Here is a 14,609-nt window from a genome sequence, read left to right as displayed (position 1 = left end):
AGCAGAGCCCACTAAGCAGCTTTGGCTGCTGGAGTGACTGCTCTCGAATTACAACAAAAGGCTGGGATATAGGGAACTTCCCTGGTGTGGCTGGCTGGGAAAGGGGGTGGGTTCTGGGAGGGGTTTGCCGGAGAGGCTCAAGTCAAAAGTACCAGGGAAAAAAAGGAGCAGAGGAATTCCTGCCGGTTGCCTCCGAGCTCTCCACACACTTCACAACTTCCAAGAAGAGCTCACTGCACCCTCTGCTTGGGACAGGATCTGGAGCTTGGAAAAAAAGTGCAGAAAAGAGGGAGGCAGGGAAAGGGGACGTCAACCGACAAAAGGACACCCTGCCTGTTACTCGCTGCAAAGTAAGTGCTCTGGGGCTCTGTTTCAGCCCCAACAAGGCCCCGTGTTGACCTCCACCTTGGATTCGAGGCTCTCACCTACCAGCTCCCCTCCCTCTTCCCCCTCACAGCTTGTTGGTGCCTGCATCTGGGGGAGTTGGTGATGGGGCTGAGAGGTGAAAAAAGTCTGCTGTTTAGGCCATCTCTGAGGGGAAAGACTCTCAGAAAGCCTTTTTGCTGGAGAGGTGGAAGTTCTGATTCAGGACTCTGTTCTAGACCTCCCTGGGAGCCTCACTTTAGGGGCCCGAGCTGGTGGGAAGCCAGGGGAAATGGCAGGGCTTGTGGCTAACGATCTGTGAGTTGGGGTAGCTCTGGCGTGATGTCAGTAGCCTGACTCTGGACTCTTGCTCTTGGGGTGGGTCTGCAGGATTACCGGCTGGGCGACCAGATGGACTTGGGCCGGGAATGTTTCCTGCCGGTTCGTTAACGGGAATGTTTCCTGCCGGTTCGTTGTTCCGTTCCACCGAGCTTAAGGGCTGGGGCGGCTCGGGGGCTGTGGGACCCGAGTTCAACTGCAGCCGGGCAATGCGGATGTCGCTGGGCTTTGCCTTTGTGCCTCCGTCCCTGGAGCCTTTGGGGAAAGGAAGTGCGGGATCTTCCCGGCTTGCAGCTGGGAAAGGGACCCCAGTGGTGCCTCCTCTCAGTCTGGACTGCTGCTGCCGCCAGGATGAAGTCATTCCGTGCCGAGCTCCCCTGTGCAGGCTGAGCGATGGGGCCGGTTTCTCTTTCTCCAGCAGGAGTTGCTGTAAGCGGTGCCAGGGAACGTGGCTAGGGCAGAGGAAGAGGAAAGAGAGGTTTATCCAACAAAACAAAAATGCCACCTCAATATCCGTTTCTGAAGCCTTGGCCCTTCTGTCACATATCTAGGTGCGTGTGTCTGTGTGTGTGGCTGTTTGCACGTGCACATTCCAAACTCGGTTTCAAGTTTCCGTGCAGGGGAAACTATGGCCTGATGAATGCAGCATGGCTCAGTGGAAAGAGCCCGGGCTTGGGAGCCGGAGGTCAGGGGTTCTAATCCCGACTCCACCACTTAGCTGTGTGACTTTGGGCAAGTCACTTAACTTCTCTGGGCCTCAGTTATCTCATCTTTAAAATGGGGATTAAGACTGTGAGCCCAATGTGGGACAACCTGATTACCTTGTATCCCCTCCAGCGCTTAGAACAGTGCTTGGCAAATAGTAAGTGCTTAACAAATATCATTATTATTATTATTACTGGTGCATGTGCATGGGATATGATGCATAATCCATATATCATGATGTCTGGTACATGGATATAATGCACGGTCCGTATCTCATGATACGCGGTGCATTGGATGCAGTGCATTATCCATATGCATGATTCCTGGTGCAACCTTTCTCTCCATCCCCTGAGCTAACTCCCAGTCTGGGATCTTGGGAGAGAGCTATGGGGAAAGGCAATTCCAACGTGAGAAAGTGTAAGCTCCTTGTAAGCAGGGATGATGTTGACTAATTCTGTTTATTGTACTCCCCCTAGTACGTAGTACAGTGTTCCACACACAGTAAGCACTAAATAAATACCTCTGATTAATTGAGCACTCCCCACTTTCTGTGATCTCATGTGGCCACTCAGCATCAGGGCCAACTTCAGTTCCTCGTGCTCCATGAGACTGTAAACTCCCTCTAGACTGTAAACTCGCTGTGGGCAGGGAACTTGCCTACATCCTCTGTTGTATTGTACTCTCCCAAACGCTTAGTACAGTGCCTTGCACTCAGTAAGCTCTCAATAAATACGATTGATTGAGGTTGGAGTGCAAAGTGCTGCCGCCCAAAGGACACGTGACAAGGGATGTCACGATGCACACAGGATACAGTGCGACAATGTCATGTGTCATGCCATATGACAGCATTAAATCATGTTGTGTTTGGCCGCACTGAGGCAATTTCCAGGCACGGTCAACCCCCACTAATCCTAGCACTGTTCCTTTCCTGCTGAGGCCACGGAGCAAGCTGTACTCATGGCAGAATCTGCCGGTTCCTTTCCAAAGCAGCGACTCCCTCCTTTGGCCCCGTCACTCCCGGGTCTGCCCTGTCCCCTCCTCCCTCACCGCTCTCCTCTGCCCATCTCCCCGCAGCCTGCAGCCCACTGCTCTCCACTTCTTCCCTTCATTCCCGCTGTGCACCGGCCCCTCCCCAGACCACCTTTCCCCGACCCTACCCCCCCAGGGCCCAAGAGCAGAGTCTGGGGGACATGGGCTCTGGGCTGCGCTCCTTGGGCTGGAGACTGAATGGGGTCCTAACACTTTCCTCCTTCCCTTCCTCCCTGAAGTGGGAACCCATGCAGCGAGCCAGAGCCAGTAGGCCCACCATTCCCTCCCCCCTGGCTCCCCCTGGTCTTGGCTTCCCCAGCCCGCCCCGTGTGAGGCTTTCTTCTTGCCTGTCTCGTGTCCCTCCACTCCAGCCTATCCCATCCTGGCTCCTCCATCCCAGCCTCTCTAACCTCTGTCACCTCTACCCTGGCCTTTCCCGACTCCCAGCCTCTCCACCCTGACCTCTCCCAGGGCCAGCTTCAGATGGCTTATCAGTCGATCGGTCGTATTTATTGAACACTTACTGTGTGCAGAGCATTGTACTAAGTGCTTAAGAGAGTACAATAAAAACAACGTAATAGAATTATTCAGTCATATTTATTGAGTGTTTACTGTGTGCATGACACTGTACTAACCACTCTGGAGAGTACAATCCAGCAATTAATAGACACATTCCCTGCCCACAGCAAGCTTCACAGTCTAGAGGGGGAGACAGACGTTTACATAAAAAAATAAATTACAGATATATACATAAGTGCTGAGGGGCTGGGAGAGGGGATGAATAAAGGGAGCAAGTCAGGGCAATGCAGAAGGGAGTGGGTGAAGATGAAAGGAGGACTTCCTCTTGATATAGATATACCCTCAGTAAGGCTTTGAAGCGGGGAGGGTCATTGTCAGTTGGATATGAGGAGGGAGGTGGTTTGAGGCCAGAGAATGGACGTGGGTGAGAGGTCGGTGGCAAGATATACACGATTGAGGTACAGTGAGAAGGTTGGCATTAGAGGAGTTCCCTGCCCACATCGAGCTTACATTCTCTCTCCTCTTGGATGCTTGCTCAGCTGCCTCTGAGCCAGGAGGAGAAGGGAGTCTAAGTTTGTTAGGCACTGAGCTGTGTTCACCAGGAACCCCTGTTTCCCCTTCCGACCTCACCTCACTATTCTCCTACTACAACCCAGCCTGCACACTTCACTACTCTAATGCTAACCTACTCACTGTACCTCAATCTCATCTATCGCACCTCCAACCTCTCGCCCATATCCTGCCTCTGGCCTGGAATGTCCTCCCTCTTCATATCCAACAGACAATTATTCTGCTCACCTTCAAAGCCTTATTGAAGGCACATCTCTTCAAAGACCTTCCCTGACTAAGCCCTCATTTCGTTTTCTTCCACTCCCTTCTGCATCGCCCTGATTTGCTCCCTTTATTCATCATGCTTACCAGCCCCGCTACACTTATGTACATATCTGTAATGTTTTTATTTATATTCATGCCTGTCTCCCCCTCTAGACTGTAAGCACACTGTGGGAAGGGAATGTGTCTGTTATATTGTTATATTGTACTCTCCTGAGTGCTTAGTTTAGTGCCCTGCATGCAGCAAGTGCTCAATAAATACAGTTGATTGACTGATAGGGGAGAGCTGACCTAGGGCCAGCCAGCCACCTCCCCTGGGCAGGGAAAGCTAACCTTGGACCTCCACCTTCTCTGAGGTAAGGAGGTGAGTGGTAGGACCCCACCTACTCAGGAACTGAGAGATCTGAACCCAGACCCCATCCTAGCTTCCCAACAGCCCAGCACTGGATGAAGGGACACTTTGCTCCCCCTTAATTGAGTGTCTTCCTACTGCCTCTGTGGAAGTAGGAAGGGAGGGTGATGTAGGGAGGCAAAACCTTCCCAGTGCTTAAATAAACAAAAAGTCAAACCTTTTAAACACAATCCTTTATTTCTGAGGGAAGAAATAGAGGACCTGTGCAAGCAACAGGGTTGGGGTGGGGATGATGAATCTGTGTGGGGACGGTGGTTATCTTGATAAAGTCTAGTACGGACACCACTTTGAATGTCCCAAGTGATGGCCATTTTGGAAGGGTCAGAAGGCACCCAGCTGCCCCTCTACTGAAGTTTATCTCACTGTAAAAAGCTGGTCCTGCCCTGCATTACTATACACAGAAAGCATGCATGGTAAATCCTGTTAAAGGTCCGAACCAAAGCTGTTTCGGTTCTTGCCAACACCGAAGACGGAAAAGCTGAACAGTGGCAGAAGGAAACGCTGAACAGTGGCAATGGTTTTCTCCCTGAGGACACAAACAGCTCCTTGTGGGGGCCTGATATGTTCCAGGGCCCGGGGGAGTCACTGGGGGCCCTGGGTGTGTGTGTGGAGAAGCACTAAGGACATTTAGAACTCAGGGGGAAAATTCTGCCTTTAATAATCTGCCTGGTGAGTTCTAGTCCATTTTCTCTATTTGGCAACTTCTGTATCCACAGGGCAGGTACTTAGGCCATCTGGTTTTGTTCAGATATTGAGCTTCCTGAAAGGGAGAGGTGAGGCCAGTTTTCCTATTCAGTTCCCAACTGAGGGAGTGACTCTCTGGGTGACAAACACCTTCAGTAAAAGCAGGTCACCCCCGTGGGGTTCCGGTTTCCAGCTCTACACTTCCCTGCAGGTAACAATGGTTCCAACCTTACAGAAAGCCTGGAGCTTTGTAATAGCGTTGCCACCTTGAACTGTAGAGAGACTTTATTTCTCAGAAGTACTTTCACATCGTTACCTCATTTTATCCTTACAATATGCCTGTGAGGTAGGGCAAGGTTGGAATTATTATCCTAATTTTTCAGAAAAGGTAGCTAGCTAAGGCTAAGAAAGTTTGAATAACTTACCCAAGGTGAAAGTAATGGGATTAGAACTCGCATCTCCATGTTTTGTGCTCTTTCCACAAGATCACATGTCTTTAAATAAAAAAGAAATACTCTCAGCTTTGAAGGGCTTGAATAACACAGAGATGTAGGCTGTCTCAAAAGTGGAACCAACAAATTGGGCCCGAGTTTTTCTGAATAATTATGGCACTTATTAAGCAGTTTCTCTGCGTTACATGCTGGAGTAGATACGAGGTTATGAGATTGGACAGTCCATCAGCTTACTGAAGCTCACAGGTGACGTGCCCAAGGTAGGCCAGCGGTAGAGCTCAGACTCAAACCTAGGTCTTCTGATTCCCAGGGAATGCCCTTTCTACTAGGACCCAACTGTTGCAGGGAAGCAGTGGGTAGAGGGATATGCCCAAATTGAAACCACCATACCCAAACAGTGCCCTTTTGGCTCTTCCATCGAAAACAGAGCTCAGACTCTCTGAAACCCATATACAGAGCACATGTCCCCACCTAATCTCTCTTGGGGGATAAGCTCAGCCATTTGGTGAGTCACCAACGCAGATGGAGAAAACCCTCTAATTCAGTTCTTCTCTGGCTGAACTACAGCTCTTCCCGGCCCATCTCCTTCCTCCTTCCAGGACTGCTGTATGACCCCGGGGTGACCAGACCTTGGATCCAGAGGCGAGGCCTTTGCTAGAGAAGCATCAGCTGTTGTGGCTTGGGACGACCTAACGGTCAAATTCCCATTCCTCTAAAAAAATTCCACTGGAGGAAGGCTGTGGGCGGGTGGTTTCTCTGAGAAATTCCCACTCTGAGTTAATGAAGTTGGAAGTTTTAGCACTGCCTATAGGAATCATGAAAAAAGTGGCTAAAAATGCTGGCCCATTATTTAGCATTTTGATTGGTCTGGTCATTTGGATTTGGAGACAAATCTGATGTCAACCACACTTTAGAGCAAAGTGAGTCTGCTTACTGGAATGGGAGCTTGGACTCTTGTCCCCTGACTGTGGTGATTAAAAGTTCACTGTTAAACACTGAACAAACCACTTCTCCCCTCTGTGCCTCAATTTTCACTTCTGTTCAATGGGGAAAATAATCCTATTCCTCAACTCCAAGGCATATTGCAAGGATGACTGAAAGTAAATTCCTGTAGCACTCCGAATTTTATGGAGAAAGGGGATCATGTAAGTGAAGAAGCAGCGTGGCTCAGGGGAAAGAGCATGGGCTTTGGAGTCAGAGGTCATGGGTTCAAATCCCAGCTCCACCAATTGTCAGCTGTGGGACTTTGGGCAAGTCACTTCACTTCTCTGTGCCTCAGTTACCTCATCTGTAAAATGGGGATGACGACTGTGAGCCCCCCGTGGGACAACCTGATCACCTTGTAACCTCCCCAGCACTTAGAACAGTGCTTTGCACATAGTAAGTGCTTAATAAATGCCATTATTATTATTAAAAATAGCTATTCTTACCTTTATATACCAGAGCAAACAATAATAACACCACCCATCTTAATGCTCTGGTAATGGCCACTCTTGCAACCCCTCATAGGTTGCTCATCTTGCTCAGATGAGAAGCAGTGTGGCCTAGTGGATAGAGCACAGGCCTGGAAGTCTGAAGGCCCTGGGTTCCAATCCTGGCTCCATCACTTTGCTCTGTGACCTTGGGCAAAACACTTAACTTCTCCATGCCTCAGTGACCTCATCTGTGAAGTAGGGATTAAGACTGTGAGACCCATTTGGAACATGGACTGGGTCCAACTTCATTTGCTTATATCTACTCCAGCAGTTAGTACAGTGCCTGGCACATAGTAAGCGCTTAACAAATACCATTTTTTAAAAAAGTAATCATGTGGCCTTCACTCCTACATGCACAAAGATGAGACTCTCATTTCAGAATGCAGCAGGCAGTCCCAGAAAACTGCTGTAGGCTCTCCCACTCAGTCAACTGATCAATGATTGGTATTTATTGAAGCACTTACTGTGAGAAGAACACTGTACTAAGCACTTGGGAAAGTTCAGTACAGTAATAAGGTGTGACCATCCCTGCCCACAGTGAGCTCACAGTCTAGAGGGGGGAAGACAGGCATCAATACAAATAGATATCAATATAAATTGATACAAATTACAGATATATACATACCTGTATTACAGATATATACATAAATGCTACAGGGAGGGGAGAAGGGGAAGAGCAAAGGGAGCAAGTCAGGGTGCCCCAGAAGGGAGTGGGAGATGAGGAAAAGTGGGGCTTAGTCTGGGAAGGCCTCTTGGAAGAGATGTGCCTTTAGTAAGGCTTTGAAGGCAGGGACAGTAATTGTCTGGCTGATTTGAGGAGGGAGGGCATTCCGGGCCAGAGGTTGGACTTGGGTCAGGGTCGGTACAGTGAGAAGCTTAACACCAGAGGAGCAAAGTGTGCGGGCTGGATTGTAGAAGGAGAGAAGCGAGGTGATGTAGGAGGGGACAAGGTGATGAAGTGCTTTAAAGCCAATGGTGAGGAGTTTTTGTTTGATAGGCAATCACTGGAGGTTTCTGAGCAGGGGGATGACGTGTCCTGAACGTTTCTGTAGAAAGATGATCTGGGCAGGGGAGTGAAGTATGGACTGGAGTGGGGAGAGGCAGGAGGTTGGGAGGTCAGCAAGGAGGCTGATGCAGTAACCTAAGTGGGATAGGGTGAGCGATTGTATTAATGTGGTAGCAGTTTGGATGGAGAGGAAAGGGCAAATTTTAGCGACATTGTGAAGGTAAGACCAACAGGATTTGGTGACTGATTGAACACATGGATTGAATAAGAGAGAGGATTCAAGGATAACGCCAAGGTTATGGGCTTGTGAGAGGGGAAGGATGGTGACGCTGTCTACAGTGATGGGAAAGTCTGGGAGAGAGCAGGTTTTGGGTGGGAAGATAAGATGTGTTTTGGACATGTTAAGTTTGAGGTGACGGGAGGACATCCAAGGAGAGATATCTTGAGAGCAGGAGGAGTGGGCTCACAGTCTTCTAGACTGTGAGCCCACTGTTGGGTAGGGACTGTCTCTATGTGTTGCCAATTTGTACTTCCCAAGCGCTTAGTACAGTGCTCTGCACATAGTAAGCGCTCAATAAATATGATTGATTGATTGATTGAGATGCAAGCCTAGAGAAAGGGAGAAAGATTGGGGAGGAGATGTAGATTTGGGTATTATCTGCATAGAGATGGTAGTTGAAGCCATGGGAGTGACTGAGTTCTCCAAGGAAATAAGTGAAGATGGAGAATAGAAGGGGACTGAGAACTGAACCTCGAGGGACCCCACAATTAGAGGGTGGGAGGCAGAGGAGGAGCCCATGAAGGAGACTGAGAATTAATGGCCAGAGAGAAAAGAAGAGAACCAGGAGAGGATAGAGTCAGTGAAGTCAAGGTTGAATAACGTTTCCTGGAGAAGGGTGTGGTTCACAGTGTCAAAGGCAGATGAGGTCAAGGATTAAGATGGAGTAGGAGCCATTGGATTTGGCAAGAAAGAGATCATTGGTGACCTTTGAGAGGGTGGTTTCAATGGAGTGAAGGGGACGGAAGCCAGATTTGGAGGGGGTCCAGGAGATAATTGGAGGAGAGGAATTTGAGACAGCGGATGTAGATGACTCGCTCAAGGAGTTTGGAGAGGAGTGGTAAGAGGGAGATGGGGAGATAACTGGAGGGAGCTGTGGGGTCAAGGGAGGGTTTTTTTAGGATGGGGGAGACATGGGTATGTTTGAAGGCAATAGGAAAGAAACCATCCGAGAGTGAACAGTTAAAGATGTCTGTTGGGGAGGGAAGGAGGGAAGGGGAGAGAATTTTTATAAGGTGCGAAGGAATGGTGTCTGATGCGCATGTGGCATTTGAAAGGAGGCAGGAGATATTCTCTGGAGTTACTGCTGGGAAGGATGGGAAAGTTGAAGAAGAGATCATTCATTGCAACCAGTTAGGAACACTTGCATATTTGATCACATTTCCTGTTCGTTTTCCCAGAGGTGAACATTTGTATTCATTTTAATTAATGAGGAATCAATTGTTTTTGCAGGCCTGCCCTCTTTCTGGATGGTTTCAATTCCTCAGTAAATGTAGCAAAAGATCTTAGAAGAAAAAATATCAAATTGTTCCCCTATACCGTAGTAGGAAGTCTGTAGGACTGATGGTCAAGAGACCTTGGGTTTAGTCCCAGCTCTGCCACTGGTCTGCTAGATGTCTTAGGCAAATCACTTAAAACCTTTCTGTGTCTGTTTCCTCATTTGCAAAATAGGGCTAAGATACCTGCTTGCCCTACCCTGTAGATTGAAGTCCCTTGTGGGACAGGACATATCTAATTATCGTGCATCCCACTGCTTAATTCAGTGCTAACACATGGGAAGCTATTACTAAATTAATAACTAATGAATATTATAATTCACTAATAAGCACCTAGCTAACAGAAGCTCTACTTCTCAGACACTTAGGACAATGGCATCCTGGGAGAAAGGATCTGCATGTCATGTTTTTAAGTGATTTTCATGTGGGAAGTCCTGAAACTTAAACTGCTAAAATTATCATTAAAATTCCTGCTCCTCTGGACCTGACCCCACTCCAACAGCATCAGTTTTTCCCCTGGGGAAAATGCAAGTGGTGATTTGGGCTGTTTCGTGGTTCTAGGTTACTCAGACAGAAATGATTAGCAAATTTGTGATCATCCAGATCTTTTGATTCTCCCTCTCCCTAAAGCTTTGATCCACCAGACTTTTCACTATGGAGCCTAGTACTTTTCACTATGGAATAGCAGCGTTGCTTAGTGGCAAGAGCACGGGCTTGGGAGAGGGCGTGGGTTCTAAACCCAGCTCCGCCACTTGTCAGCCGTGTGACCTTAGGCAAGTCACTTCACTTCTCTGTACCTCAGTTACCTAATCTGTAAAATGGAGACTAAGACTGTGAGCCCCACGTGGGACAACCCGATTACCTTGTATCTACCCCACCGCTTAGAACAGTGCTTAGCACATAGTAAGAGCATAACAAACACCATCAGCATTAGTAGCTTTCTTCCAGAGGATGGAGTTGGAATTCACGTTGGCCAATTCGACACCTCATTAGCAGCTATAAAAGAGGAAGGTCTGCTGGAGAAAGTTGAAACTAAAATGAAGATTTTTGAATCACCGAATGTATTTCATTTTTGTATCCTGTTGCCCCTCCCTTCCCCAACTCCCTCATGGGCCTGGAAAGTTGAGTCTGGTGTCCTAATACTTAGACCACACCATATTTTCCTCATAATGCACTGGCTGTTTTTTCTTCCTTCAGTAGCAGCAGGACAGAGTGTGATTTCCACTGTTCCTTCCTCCCGTTACACTCCAGTTACACACACTTCCTTGTTCAGAAACTGCAGAATTCCAGCCCATCCAAGGCAGCCTAGCTTGTACTTGCTCAATCCCACGAGGAGGCAGTGAATTCCATTCTTCTGACAGGTGAAGTCCTCTGCCTAAGCAAAGCGGGAAGAGCTCTCCTAGGACCAAGAGGCACAGGGGACTAAGGCCAGAGAGAGTGGCAGTAGCTTGTTCACTAATATTATGGGATTTTGGGAGTTTATGAGGAGATAGGAGGTTCCACGGGTGGCAGAAGGCCTAGCTACCCACTTCTGTTTGTCCTTGTCCTTTTTAGTTCCTCTTGCTGTCCCTCTCCTGTAAGAGGCTAGGAGGGAAGTAGCACCAGGAAGAAGAGGAAGTGCATGAGGGTGTACATCACTGTTCCCATCAACACCTTGTTTCCTCTCCTTGGCACTGACATTGCCACTGCCTCTACAAGGCAGATTGTGCCACAGGTGCCACCAGTTCTGGCTGGTCCCTGTCCTGAAAGCTTGGGCCAAACCTAAATGAGGGTGGATGGAAGGTACTGGCCTTCTGGAGGTATGGCAGTATCCAGCTTGGCCTTAATAGTAGTAATAATAATGCAATTTTGATATTTTTATGTGCTTACTATGTGTCAAGCACCGTACTAAATGCTGGGGTAGATGCAGGAGAATAAGATCAGACACAATCCCTGACCCAAATGGGACTCATAGTCTAAGAAGGAGGGAGAAAAGGTGTTGAATCACCATTTTACAGATGAGGAAACTGAGGAATAGAGAAATGAAGTGACTTGCCCAAGGTCACGCAGCAGGCAAATGCAAGAGTTGGGATTAGAAACCAGGTCCTGTGACTCCCAAGCCTGTGCTCTTTCCATTAGGCCATGCTTCTTCTTGAAGCCCTCCAAGGTTTCCTCAGCCTTTTGAGGCCCCTAAAGAAATGATTTTCCATCTGACCCTGGCACCCGAACATTTCAATGCCCCACTTCCATCAGTGTCCTCCCTTGCCAATTTCATAGCCCTGAAAGAAGCCCTTTGCCATGCTGAGGGTGGAATCAACACATGCAGTGGTTATTCAACTCATTACAAGTACCTGGATTTCCTGTTAAGCCTTGCTTTACTGCAGTCCTGAGCTGGAGAGACTTTATCATAGTTCCACTGACATCATTTTGTGGTGATGGTGGTGGTCCTGATTGCCAAGACCCATGTAAGCTTCACTAAACTCAGACCGATGAATATCTTATTCATGCCTTACTTCCCAATAAGCCGAACCACTGGTAGCAGGAACTAGTTTCCATGGAGAAGTGCGGTGTGTTTGTTGGAAGGATGATTACTCCTGTTACTATTAAGTCTCTGCTTTCTATGACAAATTAATGCTTATTTGTTAGGGTGACAGTCACAAACTGGGCCATGAACTACAAGTATACAAATCTTATGAGAAAATAAGATCGGATGCCTATCATCGTGCGTCCTTACTGCTCCCTGTTGTCACTGGAGTCTGCGAGCCCCAGTTTCTATTCATCCAGCACCTCATTTGTTCATTCTGCAGTTTATATTGACCGATTGCTGTGTGTCGAATACTGACCCAGGTGGACGCTATAGTGATTATAATGAAAGTAAGACACGATCTTCGCCCTCGAGGAATTTATAGCAGACCAAATTTTGTACATACAGGAGGAGCCGGAGGGAAAATAGGGGTGTAACTGGTGAAAACATGAGTATGGGGAAAATGACCGAATAACTCAATTCACTAATCTCTGCATAAGTACTAAGGGCAGTTGAGGGGAATGACATGGTTTGGGGGAAGAACTTGAGTTGTGAGGCCTTAGTGGTAGAAGGAGATTTTAGATTCTATTAGGTACAGATCCTGGAAATGTCAAGAACTTCATCTTGTTAAATACCCTGCTGTCCACAGTCTTGTGGCTTGCTTGGGTTGAGCGCTGCAAAACAGGTGATGCCCGGCATCACAGTGAAAGAGTGAAAATGCACCCCCAAAGCCACACGTGTCAAGATATTGCCATATTTGTCTCTGACTCAGACTACAGAACGTGGCAGATGGGTAGAGGAAAGAGAATGAGAGATCTTCAGCTTTCAGAGTGAAAATGCACACCCAAAGCCACATGTGTCAAGATATTGCCATATTTGTCTCTGACAGAGTACAGAACGTGGCAGATGGGTAGAGGAAAGAGAATGAGAGGTCTTCAGCTTTCTGATTCTTGGCATTTTGGCTTGGTTCCCACTGGAAATAATAGAGTGCATGTTATCTCCTGTTCTGAATAGGTTTTTTTATTAGGTGATTAAATAAGAGAGAGAGAGAACGAGAATTAAGATTAGGGCTGGATGCCCAGAGACCTACTGAGCTAGTTGGCAGGCTTTAACATGAACAACCAGTGCAATAATAACCCAAGCCCACCTCCTAGGTCATCCCTGCCAGGAAACGGGTTCAGGAGAGTGAGATTTTTTTTTTTCCCCCTCCAGAGCCAGGGGCAGATTGTGGAGCCTGGCGATCAATCCCAACAGATTCCAGTCCACAAAGCCCTCATTCTGCCAGCTGAAAAACTTCTGTTCGGCCTGTCCGTCTTTCGGCCTTGCTCCCCGCCCCCTGTGCGGGCCAGGAATAGTTTAGGGAGAGGATGAATTATTTGGCTTTGTGCCTGGTGGGCGAGTTCTTAGTGCTGCCTAGGTGTCAAAGTCCCCTTTCTTGTCTGGGGCTATGAAGAGCGCCTTTGAAACGCATGCTACATCACGGCGCTGGAAGCCCCATTCTCCGCGCATTCCCGCTCACCAGAGGGTGCATTCTTCTACCTGAGGAATGTGTTCTGGAGGGAGCCAGGAGTGGCGACCAAACCACAGCATGTAAAGTTACCACGGTACATTCTTGGGGCCGGTGAATGAGGGCTATTCACCAGTCCCCCATTGCTCAGAAATCCCAATCAGTGACGGTCTGAATTTTGATTGTCCCCCTGCCCTGGCTCCCCTTGCTGCTCTAGGCTAAAGGGAGAGATCAGGGCATAGACATCAAGTAGGGAGTTCTTTTAATGGGAAGGAATTCAAGTGGACTCCAGGTGTCTCATGGCACCCAGAAAAGAGTGTTTGCTCAGGTTGGGATGCTATTTCTGATGCATTTCTTTTTTTTTGTTTGTTCTGTTTTCTACGTGATGCCTTGTTTTTGGAAGGCAGAACCCTCTTGGATAGTCAAAACTCTGAGAGTTGGAGAGCCTTGTAGATGAGTAGGTCATTTCCCGACCTAAGGGGACCCCTGAGCCTTGGCCTGAAAAACATGTCTACATGTCTGCTCTTGCCTCTTTAGTTTCCAACTTTTCATTCTGGGTGGAACTGCAGGACTTCTGGAGGGACAGGACCCAAAGAGCAGGACCGAGTGATGGCACTCCAGACCTGACAATCAATTAATGGTACTCGTTAAGCACTTACTGTATGTAGAGCACTGTACTAAGCACTTAGGAGAGTAAAATAGAACATAATTGGTAGGCACATTCTCTGCCCATAAGGAATTTACAGTCTAGGCAGACCACAGCTCTTCCCATCTTGAAATATCTCCTCCAGGAGAGCTCTCCTAGTTAATTTGTGTCCAATATCTCCCACATGTGCACTTTAGTGCTCCTTAAGCACTTCAGTGCTGTACCATCAGTGCTATTTCTTAGCCCTTATATGGTGCAGAATATTGTACTTAGTGCTTGGGAGAGTACAACAGACACAGCAGACACAACGGTTGCTCGCAAGGACACATATTAAAATATAGGAATGGAAAACAACCGAGTATAAATTATTTTCTCATCTTTAATTTGCTTTTGTGTCTGCCTCCCTGCTAGATTATAAGCACCTTGAGGACAGATCATGTCTATCAATTATGCTGATTTTTTTGTTTTGGGTTTTTTTAATGTTTTTAATGGTATTTGTTAGCGCTATGTTCCAGGCACTGTACTAAGCTATGGGATGGATACAACCTAATCAGGTTGGACACAGTTCATGTCCTTCAGTGGGG

The 14,609-nt window shown here is 47.8% G+C and overlaps 1 protein-coding gene across 1 annotated transcript in view; it reads left to right on the top strand.

The window, feature by feature from the left end:
* The first annotated feature begins 205 nt into the window (after positions 1-205).
* LOXL2 (lysyl oxidase like 2) overlaps positions 206-14,609 on the top strand; it is a 100,643-nt gene continuing 86,239 nt past the window's right edge. The window contains exon 1 of the mRNA XM_038747465.1: positions 206-350. The gene's annotated coding sequence lies outside the window, so the exon portion shown is untranslated. The remainder of the gene's footprint in view (positions 351-14,609) is intronic.

Source organism: Tachyglossus aculeatus, chromosome 5, assembly GCF_015852505.1.
Source record: "Tachyglossus aculeatus isolate mTacAcu1 chromosome 5, mTacAcu1.pri, whole genome shotgun sequence".
Classification (NCBI taxonomy): Eukaryota; Metazoa; Chordata; class Mammalia; order Monotremata; family Tachyglossidae; genus Tachyglossus; species Tachyglossus aculeatus.
This window is presented reverse-complemented; position numbering and strand designations above follow the sequence as displayed.